This window comes from Pan troglodytes, chromosome 3, assembly GCF_028858775.2.
Source record: "Pan troglodytes isolate AG18354 chromosome 3, NHGRI_mPanTro3-v2.0_pri, whole genome shotgun sequence".
NCBI lineage: Eukaryota > Metazoa > Chordata > Mammalia > Primates > Hominidae > Pan > Pan troglodytes.
Genome location: NC_072401.2, coordinates 160,043,859 through 160,060,898, shown reverse-complemented (window position 1 = coordinate 160,060,898; position 17,040 = coordinate 160,043,859). Strand labels below are relative to the sequence as shown.

Below are 17,040 nucleotides of genomic sequence, written 5' to 3'. Positions count from 1 at the left end.
TTTGTGGAGTGGGTAGTCAACACTGGTTCTTCCTATCTAATACAGAGAAATGTTCAGGAGTAACATTGGTCTCAACTGAATCAATGTGTTTGACTATTTATGATTGGGACATATTTCATTTTATGCCAAGAATGCAGTAACATGTTAAAAATACAAAATTATTATTATTTGAGTTATCTAGTTTGACCTGTGTGTTTTAGTCAGTTTTCAAAGCCAGTGCCTTTCTCTGTGTGGACAAGATTTCAGAGTTTATCATGCACAAAATTTCTTCTAAAAGCTGAATATAATTTTAGACCTTAAAGATTTCAACATATGGAAATAAATTAGGCATCTTCAACACATTTGTGAGACCTAAGTAAATCCACATCTAAATTGGTACAGTGTTTTGATATTTTTATCCTTCTTGATTGAATTAAGACTATTTTCCACTAAGCCTCAAAAAACCTGGAGGGAATGAAAGTAGCAAGTTTGTACAATGACTTTAACAGACCTCAGTAGTTAAAATGTGCTTTATCATTTAATGTTTATCTTAAAATGTAATAACAATAGAAAACTCGGCTATGTGATAGAATATGAGAAACTTTAGCAAAATGTTTACTATTACTTCACAGTAAATACTGTGCTGAAAATCAGTAAGAGTCCTCCTTGCCTGCAAATCACACTACCACCACCATCATCACTGCCAAAATGATAAAACCCAATGCTTAACTCTTGCTGCTTCCACTGTATCAGTGGAAAATAAAAGCGAAATATTCTTTATACCACCTTTCTTATGTTTCTGTTCCTTGAAAAATTGTGTTCCATAAATTTTCAGAATCTCTGGGACAAGGTCAGAATTTTTTCTTAAAATTCTATATACAATTCTCTTTCTTTAATTTTTTTTTTTTTTTGAGACAAGAATTTTGGTCTTGTTGCCCAGGCTGGAGCACAGTGGCACGATCTCGGCTCACTGCAACCTCTGCCTCCTGGGTTCAAGTGATTCTACTGCCTCAGCCTCCCAAGTAGCTGGGATTACAGGTGCCCACCACCACACCCAGCTATTTTTTGGTATTTTTAGTGGAGACAGGGTTTCATCCTGTTGACCAGGCTGATCTCGAACTCCTGACCTCAGGTGATCCACCTGCCTTGGCCTCCCAAAGTTCAGGGATTACAGGCGTAAGCCACTGTGCCCGGCCTCTTTCTTTAAATTCTATTGTGGATTAAAAGCAAAATTTATGAACTTCCCTTAAAAAAAAAAAAAGCCCACACTATTCCAAAAGGAAGACCTTAAAATGTTTCAATTTTATAAAACTTCTGATATTCAAACTTTTAAACATGTTTAATTTTCATGATATCCACCAGCTATGAAAGATACAGTATGATAGGGACTGTAATACATTCACTCCTCTGGTTTTGCCATTAAAAAGTGGAAACCAATTAAGCATAAACTTTCCAGTTGTTTATGTTCATTATAGGATAATTCAACATAAGACCTTATCCCACATAAAATTATTCAATGTAACTAAACATTTTGATTGACACATATCACATACACTTGCATAGAAGGCATAAAAGGCCACTCCGTACCCTAAAAACTATGTGTGTGCCTGTGCAATTGTCTGTTCGTTGTCTCATAGGTATGAGTATCTCTTTTCTCACTAGCAGCTTTGATTACAAACTGCATTAAGCCAATTTGGTCATTCAGAATTTTGACATTATTTTAATATATATTGGTAACCTCCATCAGTTAATGGCCATTGTGGGCCACAGTTGCCACTAACCTTGCTTACGGGTGAGATATAACGACACCTGTTATCTCAGGTTTACATATTATATCACATATATAAACATTTATTACCAAACAGGCAAAAAATGTCACAGAACTTTTAATCTCATTGAAGTCCCAGCTTACTGTCATTCTAGGCATTCTGTCAAGCACCATAAATGAAAAGTTCATTTAAGATAGTTGTTACAATATGCCAGCAGCATCATTTAACCAAACTTAAGTCAGAGCAGGCAACATAATCTTTTGAAAATGGCTACGCAAAAGACTTAATCTTTAGGTCTAAAAAATAACTCTGAAGGGTATTGACTGTTAGCCTACCTCCATAGTTCTCTTTTCTTCTTATAATAATTAAGGTGCCTGTGTAACATTTCTAATTGACTCACATCTTAAACACCACTTACTTAAGCAATGGATAAAAAAGTCTTGTATCCTTATATTAAATAACAAACCTTTTACTACTTGAGAGAAAGAAGGCTTCAACACTCATAGTAACATCTCTGGAATGTGAGCTTCTAATTAGAGGTTTTCAAATGCTAACTACTCTGAATCTAATGAAACTTACTGCATATTTATATCACATTGTCTATTCTTAGATATTTTAAAGTTTCATACAATAAAAGTCACTTATAAAAGATTATTATGAATGATAACTACCAAAATCAGAAATCATTTTATATTTTAGTAAGCAAGGCAAAAAGTAATCTTATGATATGTTGTCATTGCAGTTAATACTATATTAATACAGATTAGAAATGCATGTGTTCACATAAAATAAACCAAAATGTCATTTCCTTAACTCTGATGCAACAATTATTTTGAATTCCAGATACGTTCCAAGTTCATGTCTAATAAAATTTACTTTTTATTATAAGAATGATCACCAAGCCTCAGTCATTGTGGTCTCAAAATTTCATCTGGTGATTCTAAACTTGGAGTTAGGGGGAAAACAAAACATGATGTGAAGTGATTACAGCAATTAAACTAATTAACATGTCCATCATCTCACATAGTTATCTGTGTATGTGAGGTGAGAACATTTAAGATCTATGCTGTTAGCAAATTTTGAGGGTATACAATAAAGTTTTATTAACTATAGTCACCATGCTGTACATTAGATTTCTAGAAATTATGTTGATTCCATAAGATTAGAATATTATATTTTTATGGTATCTTTTCTCTGTTTTGATATGTTGAGATACACAAATACTTCCCATTGGATGACAGTAGCCTACAGTATTCAGCTCAGTGGCATGCTGTGCCGGTTTATAGCTTAGGAACAACAGGCTATACCATGCAGCCTAGGTGTGTAGTAGGCCATACCATCTGAATTAATGTAAGTACACTCTATGATGTTCATGCAATGACAAAATCACGTACAATGCATTTCTCAGAAAGTATTTACACATTGCTTTTATATCATGGCTTGTGACTAATACTGCAATGAACATGAAAGTGCAGCTATCTCTTTGAAATACTAATTTCTTTTCCTTTGGATATATATCCAGACATGAGGTTGCTGAATCATGTGGTAATTGTATTTTTAATTTTTTAAGGAACCTCCATACTGTTTTCTGTAATGGCTGTACTAGTTTACATTCTTACTAGCAGTGTTCAAGAGTTGCCTCTTCTCCACACACCTGACTCCTTAGCAGTTTGAAATAATCATTCCTGCTCATGCCTCTTCTGCAGCTGTCTCACCTCCACATGAATAGACCTGGCACTACCTCTCACCAACACTTGTTATCTCTTGTCCAAATAGTAGCCAATCTAAGAAGTGTGAGATGACACGTCATTGTGGTTTTGATTTGCATTTCCCTGATGATTAGTGATGTTGAGCATTTTTTTTTCTTTTTTTTTTGAGGCAGTTTCGCTCTTGTTGCCCAGGCTAGAGAGCAATGGTGCGATCTTGGCTCACCGCAACCTCCACCTCCTGGTTTCAAGCCATTCTCCTGCCTCAGCCTCACTAGTAGCTGGGATTACAGGCATGCACCACCATGCCTGGCTAATTTTGTATTTTTTGTAGAGGCAGGGTTTCTCCATGTTGGTCAGGCTGGTCTTGAACTCCTGACCTCAGGTGATCTGCCTGCCTCGGCCTCCCAAAGCGTTGGGATTACAGGCGTGAACCACTACACCTGGCCGAGCATTTTTCTTAAAAATATATCTGTTGGCGAGAATTCGTCTATTTCTTATGTTTGCATATTCTTTTTTGGTCTCCATTCCAAAATGTCTTCTTTTATCATTAGTTATTTTTTCTCCTTCCTTATATCTTCTCCCTGAATTTGAGTTTCTAGAAGACAGGGCTTAAATGTTATTTGTATTTCCTTCTCACTCAGAGCTCAAGAATAGGCTTTGCCCACTAAACATGTTCAACAAAAAACTGGTAATTTATACTGATAGAGCACACAGGTATGCGTCAAAGAAGGGAATGGTTCTTTCTCCATGCATGAAAGTGTGCAGTCCCGTCTGCCTTCACAAATTCATACCATTTGGCCATTTCTTTCTGACAAATCTCATTTTAAACCCAAAATGTAGAGTTGTATCTGTCACGTAGTAAACTTGTAATAAATGACTGTTAAATATTTGGAAAAATAAACTCTGGAACGGTCATGTGTCACTTAATGAGGATGATACTTTTTGAGACATGCATCATTAGGTGATTTTTGTTATTGTGTCAACATCACAGGGCGTATTTACACAAACCCAGATGTACTACACACCTAGGCTACCTGGTAGCCTATTGTTCATAGGCTATAAACCTGCACAGCATGCTACTGTACTGAATACTATAGGCAATTGTCACACAATGGGAAGTATTTGTATATCTAAACATATCAAAACATAGAAAAGGTACATTAAAAATATGGTATTCTAATTTTATGGGACTAGTGTTGTATATGTGGCCCATCATTGACTAAACCTTCATTATGTGAAGTTGATTATGTGAAGTCTTCATTGACTAAAACTTCATTGACTAAAATACAGCATTTAACTGTATTTATTATTTTTCATCTTTACCCAATATTTGGAACTATTTAAAAATATGTTTCCCCTTGTATTTCAAATATACCCACAGGAAGTCTATATAAATCCTGAATGAAAGAATAGATTTAAGAATAAAACATAGTTAATAAATAAAAATACTCTTTAGGAGGCTGTATGGGTCTGAAGTGGTAGATTTTGGGGTAAGTAAAATTTTGATATACCATTACATTTCCAAAAATAGTTAGGAGAGTACATAGAAATCTGTATGCTCTTTACCCAAATGCCTCAGTTATTAATATTATGTCATATTTACATGCATACTCCCAGTAATATACAATATTCTTTTTTTGTTTTTGTTTTTGAGACGTAGTCTTGCTCTTGTCACCCAGGCTGGAGTGCAGGGGCATGGTCTTGGCTCACTGTAATCTCTGCCTCCTGGGTTCAAGCGATTCTCCTGCCTCAGCCTCCCAAGTAGCTGGGATTACAGGTGCCCACCACCATGCCTGGCTAATTTTTTGTATTTTTAGTAGAGACAGGGTTTCACCATGTCAGCCAGGTTGGTCTCAAACTCCTGACCTCAGGTGATCTGTGCGTCTCAGCCTCCCAAAGTGCTGGGATTACAGACGTGAACCACTGTGCCCAGACAGTAATATACAATATTCTGTTCTCATTAAACTTTCACATATTGGTGTTTCTCATCTGAATCAATTATTACTATGAAAATTGCCCAATGGCAATTTGTTAATTTGGGTAATTCTAATTTTATCATTCTTTCTATATTTGTTAGTAGAGCTCTAAGATAAAGCATTTTTCTTTATTATTTATATCAGTATGGATTCATGGATTTTTATTTTATTTGATGAGTTCTGATTCATTTATGTTCTTATTTAATTTGATTCTCAAATTGGCTTAATTTGTCCAGTTAAACTCTCTCCAAACTGTCTTCTGGATCCTTTTCACAGGTCCTCATCATTCCTGAGAATTTCCTTATTTCTTGGCACAAGTTGGCCAAGGCTAATCTTGTACTTTTCCTGCCCCAACTCTGGATTGGCCGTTTCTTAATAATACTTGGTTCCTTTTTAGTGGATAATCATATTTAGAAATTGTTTTGTGGTTATTAATCAGTCATCCATTCAAAAATCTTACATTTATTTTAGCATTGCTGTACATGATTGATCTCACATTTACTCTGCTTGCACATTTCTTAATGAGAGACAACCTCTAAGAAAAACTTTAAAAATATTCTATGTAATTATTAAAATTTAAAATAATTGGTAAAATAAGAATATTTTCTATTTAAAAGTCTTATACATTCTGATTAGCTTAATAATACTCATTTTTTTGTGTGTGTATCATGGCTAACTTATCGAGGGGGAAAACAGTACCTTTTTTTTCCCAAAAAATTCAGGCCATTGTACATTTAGAAAATAAAGATATAGGATAGTTAAATATATAATTTTTGCTTTTAATGTCATTGCTAGTTCCAATTTATTCTGTATGAATAAATGCAAAACAATTTACCTACTTAATCAAAATATACCTTTGATAATGATAATTGACAGGTAAGATTTGCTTATTCCATTTATATTTGTTGCTCAAGCATCTATTTTCATCGATGTGTTTCTATGGGAGACTAATGCCTTGGAATTTTTGAAAAGTGTAATTATGCTAATATAATTCATGGCACCTTTGACATCTGTTTAGACATATGAAAAGTAGATTCACTTTTCCAGTGAGTATTTTTGGCAAGGGTAAAATTTTCCCCAAAATGTATTTTCAAATGTAGTCAGCTAACTCCTGACTTTGATAGAACACAGAGTAAAAGTGAAAATCTTCCTGACTTTTTTTGCTGCAGGGACACTCTAAACTAAGTGCAGGCCACTTGATTCTCCCTGACTTCAACGCAGCCACGAACTCTGGGACAATCATGGGCTATGAGTCCTAGAGGAGTGTCACAGTGGCTCATGATTGCATCAGCCTTCCTGCTAACATGGGTCTGACCAATTTCTCCCAATAACTGGACTTCTTTCTTAAAAGCAGGAACCTGCTAGGTCTGTTAATGGGACATTTCTCTTATCCCCGGAGCTGAATATCTTCTATAATTCTTCTATCATTGTAACTTAAACACATTTAAATAAACTTAAGACTAAAGCATGTTTTTAAATTATTTGGCAGATTTCAGCATAAAAGCTATAATAGCTCTGAACTTCAGGGCCAGTATGAAATCTTCATGATATGGATATATGTGAAAGAAAATTCATCAATAATGGTGTATTTTGGTGGGAGGCTCACAAATATAGTATAGTCCAATTCCTCACATTATAGATTTACAGATGAAGTGGAAAGGTGGCTTTATTTGTGTAACTTACTCACTCTTATTTTGAATGAAATCTAAAGTAACCCCCAAATTCAAAATCAGGACATCACTTTGCTTCCTCTGATGCTGGTTGTCCTACTGTGTAACATTTCATCTTCCAATTCCACCTTTTCTTCTCTTCCATTTGGAAGAGAAGAACAATGGAAGAACATTCCACTATTCTCTGTTCACATATCTTCTGATCAATAGCTAATTAATTTTAATGACATTCTTAATAATCTTACTTGCCAATAATGCCATTTTTTGGATTTTAGAATACTAATTAAAAAGGAATTCTACTTAAATCATTTAAACTTTCTAGAACCTAAGAAGTATTGTAGGGGTTGGGAGTTAGCTCAAGCTTTGCTTTCACACTCCTTGATAGATTGCAATTGAAGTAATAATTTATAGGTTATTTAAATTTTTTAATTTAGTGTAACTCTAATTTAATATATAAAAGCTCTGAAGACCATGTACCTACCTTTAAAAAAATCGAACTGAGCACAGTATTCAGGTAGCTATGGAAATTTTTTTTTTTAAATGTTGAGGGAAATCCAAATAAGTCACATACATTCTGTTTTTTTTTAATACCTCCTTTTGTCTTAATAACTTAGGTCATATAAAATAAAAAATTTTAGAAATAAAGCAATTGATGGAAATGTTTTAAAAGGGAAACTATAGGAATTGCACATACTATTATTGACAAAATATTTGAAGATCCTAAGTTTTTACTGAAGCAATACAAATGATTTATAATGAACTTGGTCTTAGAATAATGAAAAGGTATAATATATTTCTCTAGTATCCAGGAGTTCAACATGATTTAAAAGGGTATTTTAAATGACATTAAAGTTTAAAATGTAGAATTTCTTTCAGTCTTATTCCCCTCCCCACATACTAAGCAAGTACACATCTAATTTCTAGCCAGGGGATGAATGCTTATCCTCTGACTTTGCCCCAGCCTCATCCCATACAGCTGCCTAATTATTGCCAAATCTAATTTTTGTGAAACGCTCCCACAATGACTACTGATAGCTCCACTGGCCTGTCTAAGTGTTGACAAATTGCTAGCTTATTGTTCAAATTACTGAGAATAAAATGAAAAGAAACACTTCTTTTCATACAACAACATGTCTTCCAACAGTTTTCAAACATTAGAACTACTTACGTATGGCGTTTATATCTATCTTCAGAGATGTTTTTGCAGAAAGTTAATTGGGCTAGTTATAATAAAATGTCAAAAAGGAACATTGTGTTGAATGTGTTGTCCAGAAAAATCTTGAATATCTTGATACCTTAGTAGACAAGTCAAGACTTTTTGTGCAAAAAGTCAGGATGGAACAATAACGCTTGTAGACACTGCTCATATTTATTAGAAGCAAAAGAAAAAATTAGAATTTAGTGGCCCACGCCTAAACATGATTGGCAATTTTAATATCGTAGACAACCTAAGTTTTTTTTTTTTCAATTTAAGCTTCTTTAATGTTGATGAAAGGTATTTGTAGTTCATATAAACCATACTCACGTGAAGGATAGCAGATGCTTCATATAAATTATCACTTTGATATACATATCTTGCGGTTTATGAGAAAAGAGAAAAAATAATACATCGGTTTTGCTACCTTTTAATGGTTTTTTTTTTTAAGGGATTGGTTTTTAGATCTTGTCAGCAACATCAAACAAAAGGTACTGAGTACTCCACAGGGTACAGAGTGCTGCCAAGCACCTTAGAAAAATTACATGACATGGAGAAAATGTGCTTCTTGCTCCTTGAAGAGCAAGGAGTCTAGGGATTTGACAACTCACAGTCTTAGGAACTGAGCGAACAACAAAGTAAGGCAAATTCTTCATCCCCTAGAGCTATTGTGGACTGAATCATTTTAGAATTTGGAATTAATCCAATCAAGATGAGAGACAAGACTAAATTTGGCCAAGAATACGTTCAGGCTCACATAGTTTTTATTAACATCCGTCTAGTAAACAGAATGGACCTAACAGACAACTGAAAGGAAGGACTAAATCTCTTGAAGTGCAAGGGCTAAAACAACTTAATTGTGGTTACTTATTTTAAAAAGCAAACATACTGAATGGTATGACTAGGGTGATTACACTAGTTTAAAAATAGGCCAGGTACTGACACTGCATTCCCCTCATGCATTGCTCATTTAAAATAGTGAATATTAAAATACGTGGGCTTTACATCTAACCCACAGAAAGCCCACCACAAATGTTCTGTGTATCAAATATGCACCTCATGTGTACTATGAAAGTTTTATTTATGCCCAATTAAGTCAAAAGTAAATAGTCAAATTATAGTAAGCTAATGACCTGCATATTTTCATATGGATGAATGTCAGTATATCTAAATAGGAAATAAATGGTGATCCTATCTACCTATATAAAAAAAATAGAATATCTTTCCAGATTTTGCATATTCCTCACTATAAGAAGAGGTATGCAGGTTTTAAGGTTTCATAATCAGTTGCCAGAAAAACAGCAGTTATGCCTGCAGTATCTCGTTAGCATCTGACTCAATTATTTTTAGATTATATTGTTTAGAAGACATTGTAAACCCATCTAAAAATTTGTAATTATTTTGAGATGGTTCCAATGTTAACCCTAGAATCATCATCAGAAAGAGTAACAATGTGATGTAGAAGAACAGCTAATCAACATGACTAAAAATATGCTCATTTTCAGAAAAACAATGTGGTCATCTGGAAACAATCACGCTACAACCTAGGGAACACTCCCATGTGGGATACTGATCTGGCCAAGGCACACTTTCTAGGCAGGAAAACTATCAGATCAGGGTGAATTTAGGCCACTTCAGAGGAGCTGCCTATAAACATCCAGACAGACCTTCTTAGGCAGCAGAACTGGTCCAATTCCTCTTAAAACAGTTTGACACTACCCTACCCACATGAACCCAAAGCTTGAAGTTAAGTCAAAAGAGCATATTGGAGCAAAAGTGAACAGATGTGTAAACTCTAGGACATTCTTATTGCTGTATTAAGTTTGAAGATGAGCACATCCTACCCACAACAGTATTGTTCCAGGAAGCAGGGTAGGAGTAGTGGTAAATTAGAAAATAGACTATTAATTGCCCAATTAATAGAAAAGTAAAAACATGTTTCCAAATCTACAATAAACCTGTATCCAAAGGAGTCCTATACGTCAGTGATGTGCTGGACTCTGAATTCTGTGGTACAGCTTTGCACTGGACTCCCTCCAGCCTACTGGGGTACGGCTTGCTTTCTGCCTGTTGAAGGGTGAATATGCTACACAGAGCTATGATGGTTTCTACTGAGTGGTAAAATTCACAGAAGTTCCAGGTTCATCATGTCAGGATCATTCCTTGTGCAAAGTTTGATGTAGACGAAGATAAAGTGTTTTCTTCGTCAATAATTGCAATTTCTTTCTTTTAAAGTCAGTGGGTTTCTTGTATAGTTCTATTACAATTGGCCCAGGTTTAATTTCATCCATCTCCATGAAAGCAAAACACTTGGTGCTGGTAAACCTTTTTTTAGGCTTCTGGTGTTTGAATTCAAAGAAGATAGCTGCACCTTTGATTACTTTTTCAACATGCTTCTGGAGCTCAATGTCCACATTAAAATGAAGATATGTATCTTCTTTTCTTGAAGCCACAGGAGTATCTTGCACAGGAGTTCAGTCTATGCCATTCAGATCCTTTACTCTAACTGTAATATAGGGATCGATGCACTGCCCAGCATCTTTCAAACCAATTTTCTCAATTCTGATAGTGAGTAATGTCATTCCTGGTTCCAATGGCAACCTTGGTATCTAAAGCATCGGGAACTCTAGCAGGAAAAGAATCAGGAGACCCTGCTCCAGCACCACCCGCTTCTTCTTCTTCAAATTCCAAATTCTCCTCTTTACCAGGTGCCAAAATTCTTCTTAATGGGACAGGCTGAATATCAAATGGGAATTCTTTATTATATGTAAGAATATTCTTTAGGATTGGTTCTAGCTTCTTCAGGTCCTCCAGTTTAAATTCTTCTTGAGACTGTGTGGACTGTAAAGCTGCACTTCACAATTCTAAGCATGTTGCAATTTTGCCTATGGTTTTCTTTTGTTCTTCTGTGAATTCAGAATTATTGTGTTGAGCTTGGGCCTCTTTTTGTAGATGTCTTGCTAATATCTAATACTCATCTATCGCCTCCACCAGCTGGCCCCAAAAGTCGAAGTTGGCGCCTCTCCTAAAACTGGCGCCCCAGAGCTGCAGCAGACTCCAGGTCACCTCCGACATGGCCAGTCTCCACCCCGTCCCCTCCCGCAGCCTGAGGCATTTGAACCTTAAGTACTGACAGTGGGAGGCTGAAGCCTATTCAGTTGGGAGCTCTCCCAGCCACTTTCAAAGATCTTGCTTCTTTTTGGAGGCTTACTCTGCTGCTGCTAAGTCAGTTATCTTCTGTTCATAGAGTTTCTTGACTCTATGCCAGCCACTGAATTTTTTTTTTTTTTTTTTTTTTTTGTGACAGAGTTTCGCTCTTGTCACCCAGGCTGGAGTGCAATGGCACGATCCCGGCTCACCACAACCTCCACCTCCCAGGTTCAAGCGATTCTCCTGCCTTGGCCTCCTGAATAGCTGCGATTACAGGCATACGCCACTATGCCTGGCTAATTTTGTATTTTTAATAGATACGGGGTTTCTCCATGTTGGTCAGGCTGGTCTTGAACTCCTGACCTCAGGTGATCTACCTGCCTTGGCCTCACAAAGTGCTGGGATTATGGGCATGAGCCACGGGCTTGGCCCTGGATTCTTAATTAATACAACAAAGGCTTTAAAAAGATGTTCCCCTTTAGAAACTGAAGAAATCCAAAGGCATGGTTTGATTGTCGGAGCTGGTGGCAAAGGTGTTTTAGCAGCTGCAGAAGTGGGAGGAAATAGTAGGAGAGACCATTATTAGTTACAGCTTGGAAGAATGTTTCCACATGAAAATGATAAATGTTTTTTACCTGTGACTTTGAAATGTAAAAAATGCCTTTCCTTTGGTGCCTTAGTCATTTCCAAGTCTCTCTCCTTGTCTCTTCTTAATAGAAGTAATGAAGGAGCAGGAACAAAGCATTACACATATACTATGAATATAAATATACCTGAATCCTCTCCTGCAGCTCCTACAAAACTCCTTTAAAATACTCTTCTCCATCTTCATAATCCAATAATCAGTGGGAATATTTACACATGCTGTCAAAATTTCAGAGATTCTTCTCTTAGGATGACAGAGTAGTAGCAGCTGCAGAGAAATGGACAGTTTTAGTAGTAACTGACATCAGTAGGAAGACTATCATGAGATGGTAGACAAAATTTGACTTTTATTTCTTTGAGGGTAGAGTAGGGATATAGCCAAAGATAAATTCATGGCAAGGGAAAATAAAATTAATGAACTAACATTTACTGAATAATTACTAACAGCCAGGTAATGTGAAGTAGACATTTTTATAAATTCTTGACCATGTCATCAAAGAGTGCACCAAAAACCACAAAGGGAGAGAGATAAGTCTGCCTTTTGAGAGCTACACAACACAATTGAAAAAATTATCCTAAAAAGAATAGGCCTACAAGACTTGGTTGCAAAATAATTGAAAGTTATATGCCTTTATTCTGAGCAAACTATCTCAAGGACAGAAAACCAAACACCGCATGTTCTCACTTATAGGTGGGAATCGAACAATGAGATCACTTGGACACAGGGTGAGGAATATCACACACAGGGGCCTGTTGTGGGGTGGGGGGAAGGGGGAGGGATAGCATTAAGGAGAAATACCTAATGTAAATAATGAGTTAATGGGTGCAGCACACCAACATGGCACATGTATACATATATAACAAACCTGCACGTTGTGCACATGTACCCTAGAACTTAAAGTATAATTTAAATAATAATAATAATTAAAAAATTTAAAAAAACAAAAGCTGAGGAATTTCAAACTACTGTTAATTAAAACTGTAATCATTTCCTAAATAGGCATAAATAAAAGGGATGTTCTTGATGTTCAAAAAAAAAAAAAGAGAGTTATATGCCTTTCTTCAAATATTCTGTCCATAAATAGGGAAGCTCATAAAAGTAGGGGCTTAGAGAAAGACAAAACATGGAGGCAAATATCGAGAATGACCATCTAATACTCTTAAGCAGGAGCCCTCCAGACTGGCCAGAGTATTATGTCCATATGACAAATGTAGCTATGTGGAGAAAGCTAGAGTTATGTTATACACCTAAATAAATAACCAACTTTCCTTGTTCAAATTCCTCACTCAGCAAGAACCTTTCTGTTCATTTGGCTTTCCATGTAGCTCACCTTCAGGGAGAGACTGCAGCAGACAAGTTCACATGGCAGAAAGCTCTCCTTAAAATTAATGTGTAGCATGGTGACTGTAGTTAATAATACTGTATTACATACTTGAAATTTGATAAGAGAGTAGATATTAAATGTTCTCACCACACACACACACACACGGTAACAATGTGAGGTGACGCATATGTTATTAGGTTGGTGCAAAAGTAGTTGTGGTTTTGCCATTACTTTTGATTAATGGCATTAAGTACGTTGCAAATTACAGTTATGTTCAAGGTCTTGAACATGACTGCACAATGCCTTGTATTATGATGCTTCCAGTGTTCAACCAGATCCTCAGCTGTAACTTTTTCATGTCAAAGACAGAGAATAGTAAGATTTAGTAAACTGTCAAAGCAACATTCTAAATTGAGTCCAAGGATCATTTGCATTCTCACTAGTTAGTTCCTCAGGAGTATGAAACATCATTAAAACATGCTGTATTTAAAGAGTTTTGCCTATTAATTAGCTTGATGGCCATAATCATTTCACAATGTATACATATATCAAAATAGTACTTTATACATCTTAAATATATAATTTTTATTTGTCAATGATATATCAATAAAGCTGGAAAAGATTAATTTTAAAAGTTAGAGGAAAAAACCTTAATGTACAACAATGTATACTTATCTACTGTGTTTTGATAGCTTGATTCAGGATTGCTGAGGCCAGTCTACTCTGGGGCCCCGGCGATTTTTCCTTTCTGAGCTTTCAGGACTGAAGGTCAGAACTTGAGTATTGCAGAATCATTGAGGTCAAAGCCACTTGTGGATACCTAAGGGGGAAGCTGGTGAGGATTGACCTGGTGACGACCTCCTTTGTCTTATTTCACTCTTTCTTTGAACTTCTATAGGTATGATTTTCTCCATTTTACAGGCAAAGAAGATACTGAAACTCCGAAATATAATATGGCAAAGTCTACCCAGATAACAAGTGGCAGAGCTGGAGTTTAACCAATGTCTATAAAATATGAGAGCTTATTCTTTCAGTCACTACACGGTGCACCCTTCCATAAATGGTACTGAGGTATCCAGAAGCAGGAAACAGCTTTATGTCACTACAAAGTATTATTCAATGTGGCCAACTTTGTCATATATTATTAATCCTTATTGAGTGTATGAAAAGCTCAGTTACTATATATTATGAACAAATCGAAATGAATATTCATCAGAGAAAATATAAAAAATCCTAAACAATACACACACAGATGCTACGGCTTCATGCTTAATCCTAATACATGCAGCAAAGATAGAACGTTGCTTAGAATAACCATTAAGTTGTGCTACTTACGTTTATATTTTCTAGGATAATGAAGTAAGTAAGGCCTTTCTCCTAAGTATACTTGATTAGAGCAGTGAGCACATCCTAATGAGTGCTTGATGGATGCTACAGCACGTTAATTTACATAGTAATGCTTTCATTTGCATTATTTCCCTTGTTACTCCAAATAACCCTGGGTGCTAGGCAGGGTTGGTATTTTTCATTTTCATTTTACTTTGTAAAAACTGTTTCAAAGTGTCAGAAATGGTTCTCAGACCCTTTAAAGAATCCTGGATATGGAATATGGCACAAGGCTGTCTGAAAAATTGTTTTGAGTACTGACAAGCACATTGTCTTTCTTCTATTGCAACTTTAACATGCATCTGACATTATTTTTATCATTCCAGCCATTGCTTTTGCTTTGTTCCTGCAATGCAGTTAACCCAATTTGGGATCTGGCCTTTTGTCTTCTGGGATCCCAGCTTAAGTACTCATCTTCTGCCTGTTTATATGAAAAGTCTCTGGAACTTTCCCATTCTCCTTTGTGTTCTTTTCAGCTGTCTGGCAAATACTACATCTTCATAATAGATGAAGAACCCAAGGCTGAAAGAGGTTAATTAAATTATCTAGTGCCACACTACTAATAGGTGAGAGGATTGGGACTTTAGCTTTTGTTTCTCTGACACCAAACCCTGTGTTCTTCTCATTAACTACACTGCAAATTATAGTAGTGTTCAAGATCTTGAACATGACTGTCTGCACGGTGCCTTGTATTAGTTCTAATAATGATGCTTCCAGAGTTCAACCAAATCCTCAGCTGTAACTTTTTCATGTCAAAGACAGAGAACAGTAAGATTTAGTACATCATCAAAGCAACATTCTAAATTGAGTCCAAGGATCATTTGCTTTCTCACTAGTTAGTTCCTTAGGAGTTTGAAACATCACCACAACATACAGTAGTTCAAGGTTTTTGCCTAATACAGATGAACGCAGAACATACAGCGTAGGCAGCCCTACTGCTAAAGGAAGATGTACTTACAGGGAAACAAGGTGTCTGCAAATAAGTGCTATTAATCGATTTCCCCGACACTTAATTTTTCTTTTTCTTTTTGTAAATCTTTTAAGTGTTTAAAATGTTAGCAGTACTGCTTTTGGAATTATATATTAAAGAAACAGTTCTCTTTTCAAATATTTTTTCTACTCCAAAGAAGTTTGATCCCCATTCGAGAACTTTGATTTGCCTTGTGATTGGCTTCATGTTGAGTCAAGTTTGTGCAGATTAGTTTTGTGCTTTGGAAAACTATAGAGTAAAAGGGTCAGTCAATATATTCTAATCACTAAACACACATTTCACATGAGAAAGTGACATAGCCTTAATAAAACAATCCCCTGAGAGCAAAGCTTTGAAATATTTATCAAACACAACTTTCATAAATCCTGCAGAGAAAAACTGCTTGAGCAGGACAGATACCACAAAGCACTGCTGCTATTTGCCTCACCCAGTAGAAGTTAAGGGCAATTCTTTGTAAAAAGCTGTCAGTCAGTCTTTTAGACTTATGTTATGTGAAGAAAAATGCTGTAGCGAATGATTTAATTGCTAGTTCTATTCATGTTCATGTGTGGGTTGACTTTCTTTCTCTTTTTTTTTTTTTTTTTTTTTGAGACAGGGTCTGGCTCTGTCCCCTAGGCTAGAGTGCAGTGGCACAGTCATGGCTTACTGTAGCCTTGACCCTCTGGGCTCATGCGATCCTCCTGTCTCAGCCTCCTGAGTAGCTGAGACTACAGGTGTGTGCCATCATGCCAGGCTAATTTTAAAAATTTTTTGGAGAGACAGAGTTGGTTCGCCCTTTATTAAAGGCATTTTGGGCAATAGCATATTTGATTTTATTAAGTACAATAGATATTATGTATCCATAATGCCTATATGCCAAGAGCAATACATGGGTAAGAGCATAGATTCTGGAGCCAGACTAGCTGGCTCTGGGCTTTATTAGCTATATGTGCCTAGGCAACTTACCTTTTTGTGCCTCAATTTTTAATCTGTAAAATGGAGAAAATGCAAGTAGCTATGTCATAGGCTTATTGTGAAGATTGTATTAATAAGAGAAAAGCATTTGAGACACACCATGGCACAATTGTAAGCACTCAAAATGTTCATTACTGTTATAGTGAATGTGCCAGGTTGATATGGTCACAGCAATTAAAAAATAACAAAAACATGTTGAGTATATCCTATATGTACCCTGAGCTGGCCTCACACCATGTAGTTTGTCCCTTGATTGTGTTGTTTTTTTCCTCTTGCTTATGGATTTAGTAG

The 17,040-nt window shown here is 35.9% G+C and overlaps 1 pseudogene; it reads right to left on the bottom strand.

Annotated features, from left to right (window-relative positions):
* Nucleotides 1-7,785: 7,785 nt before the first annotated feature.
* LOC100612839 (axin interactor, dorsalization-associated protein-like) lies at nt 7,786-12,949 on the bottom strand (annotated as a pseudogene).
* Between the last annotated feature and the right edge of the window lie 4,091 nt (nt 12,950-17,040).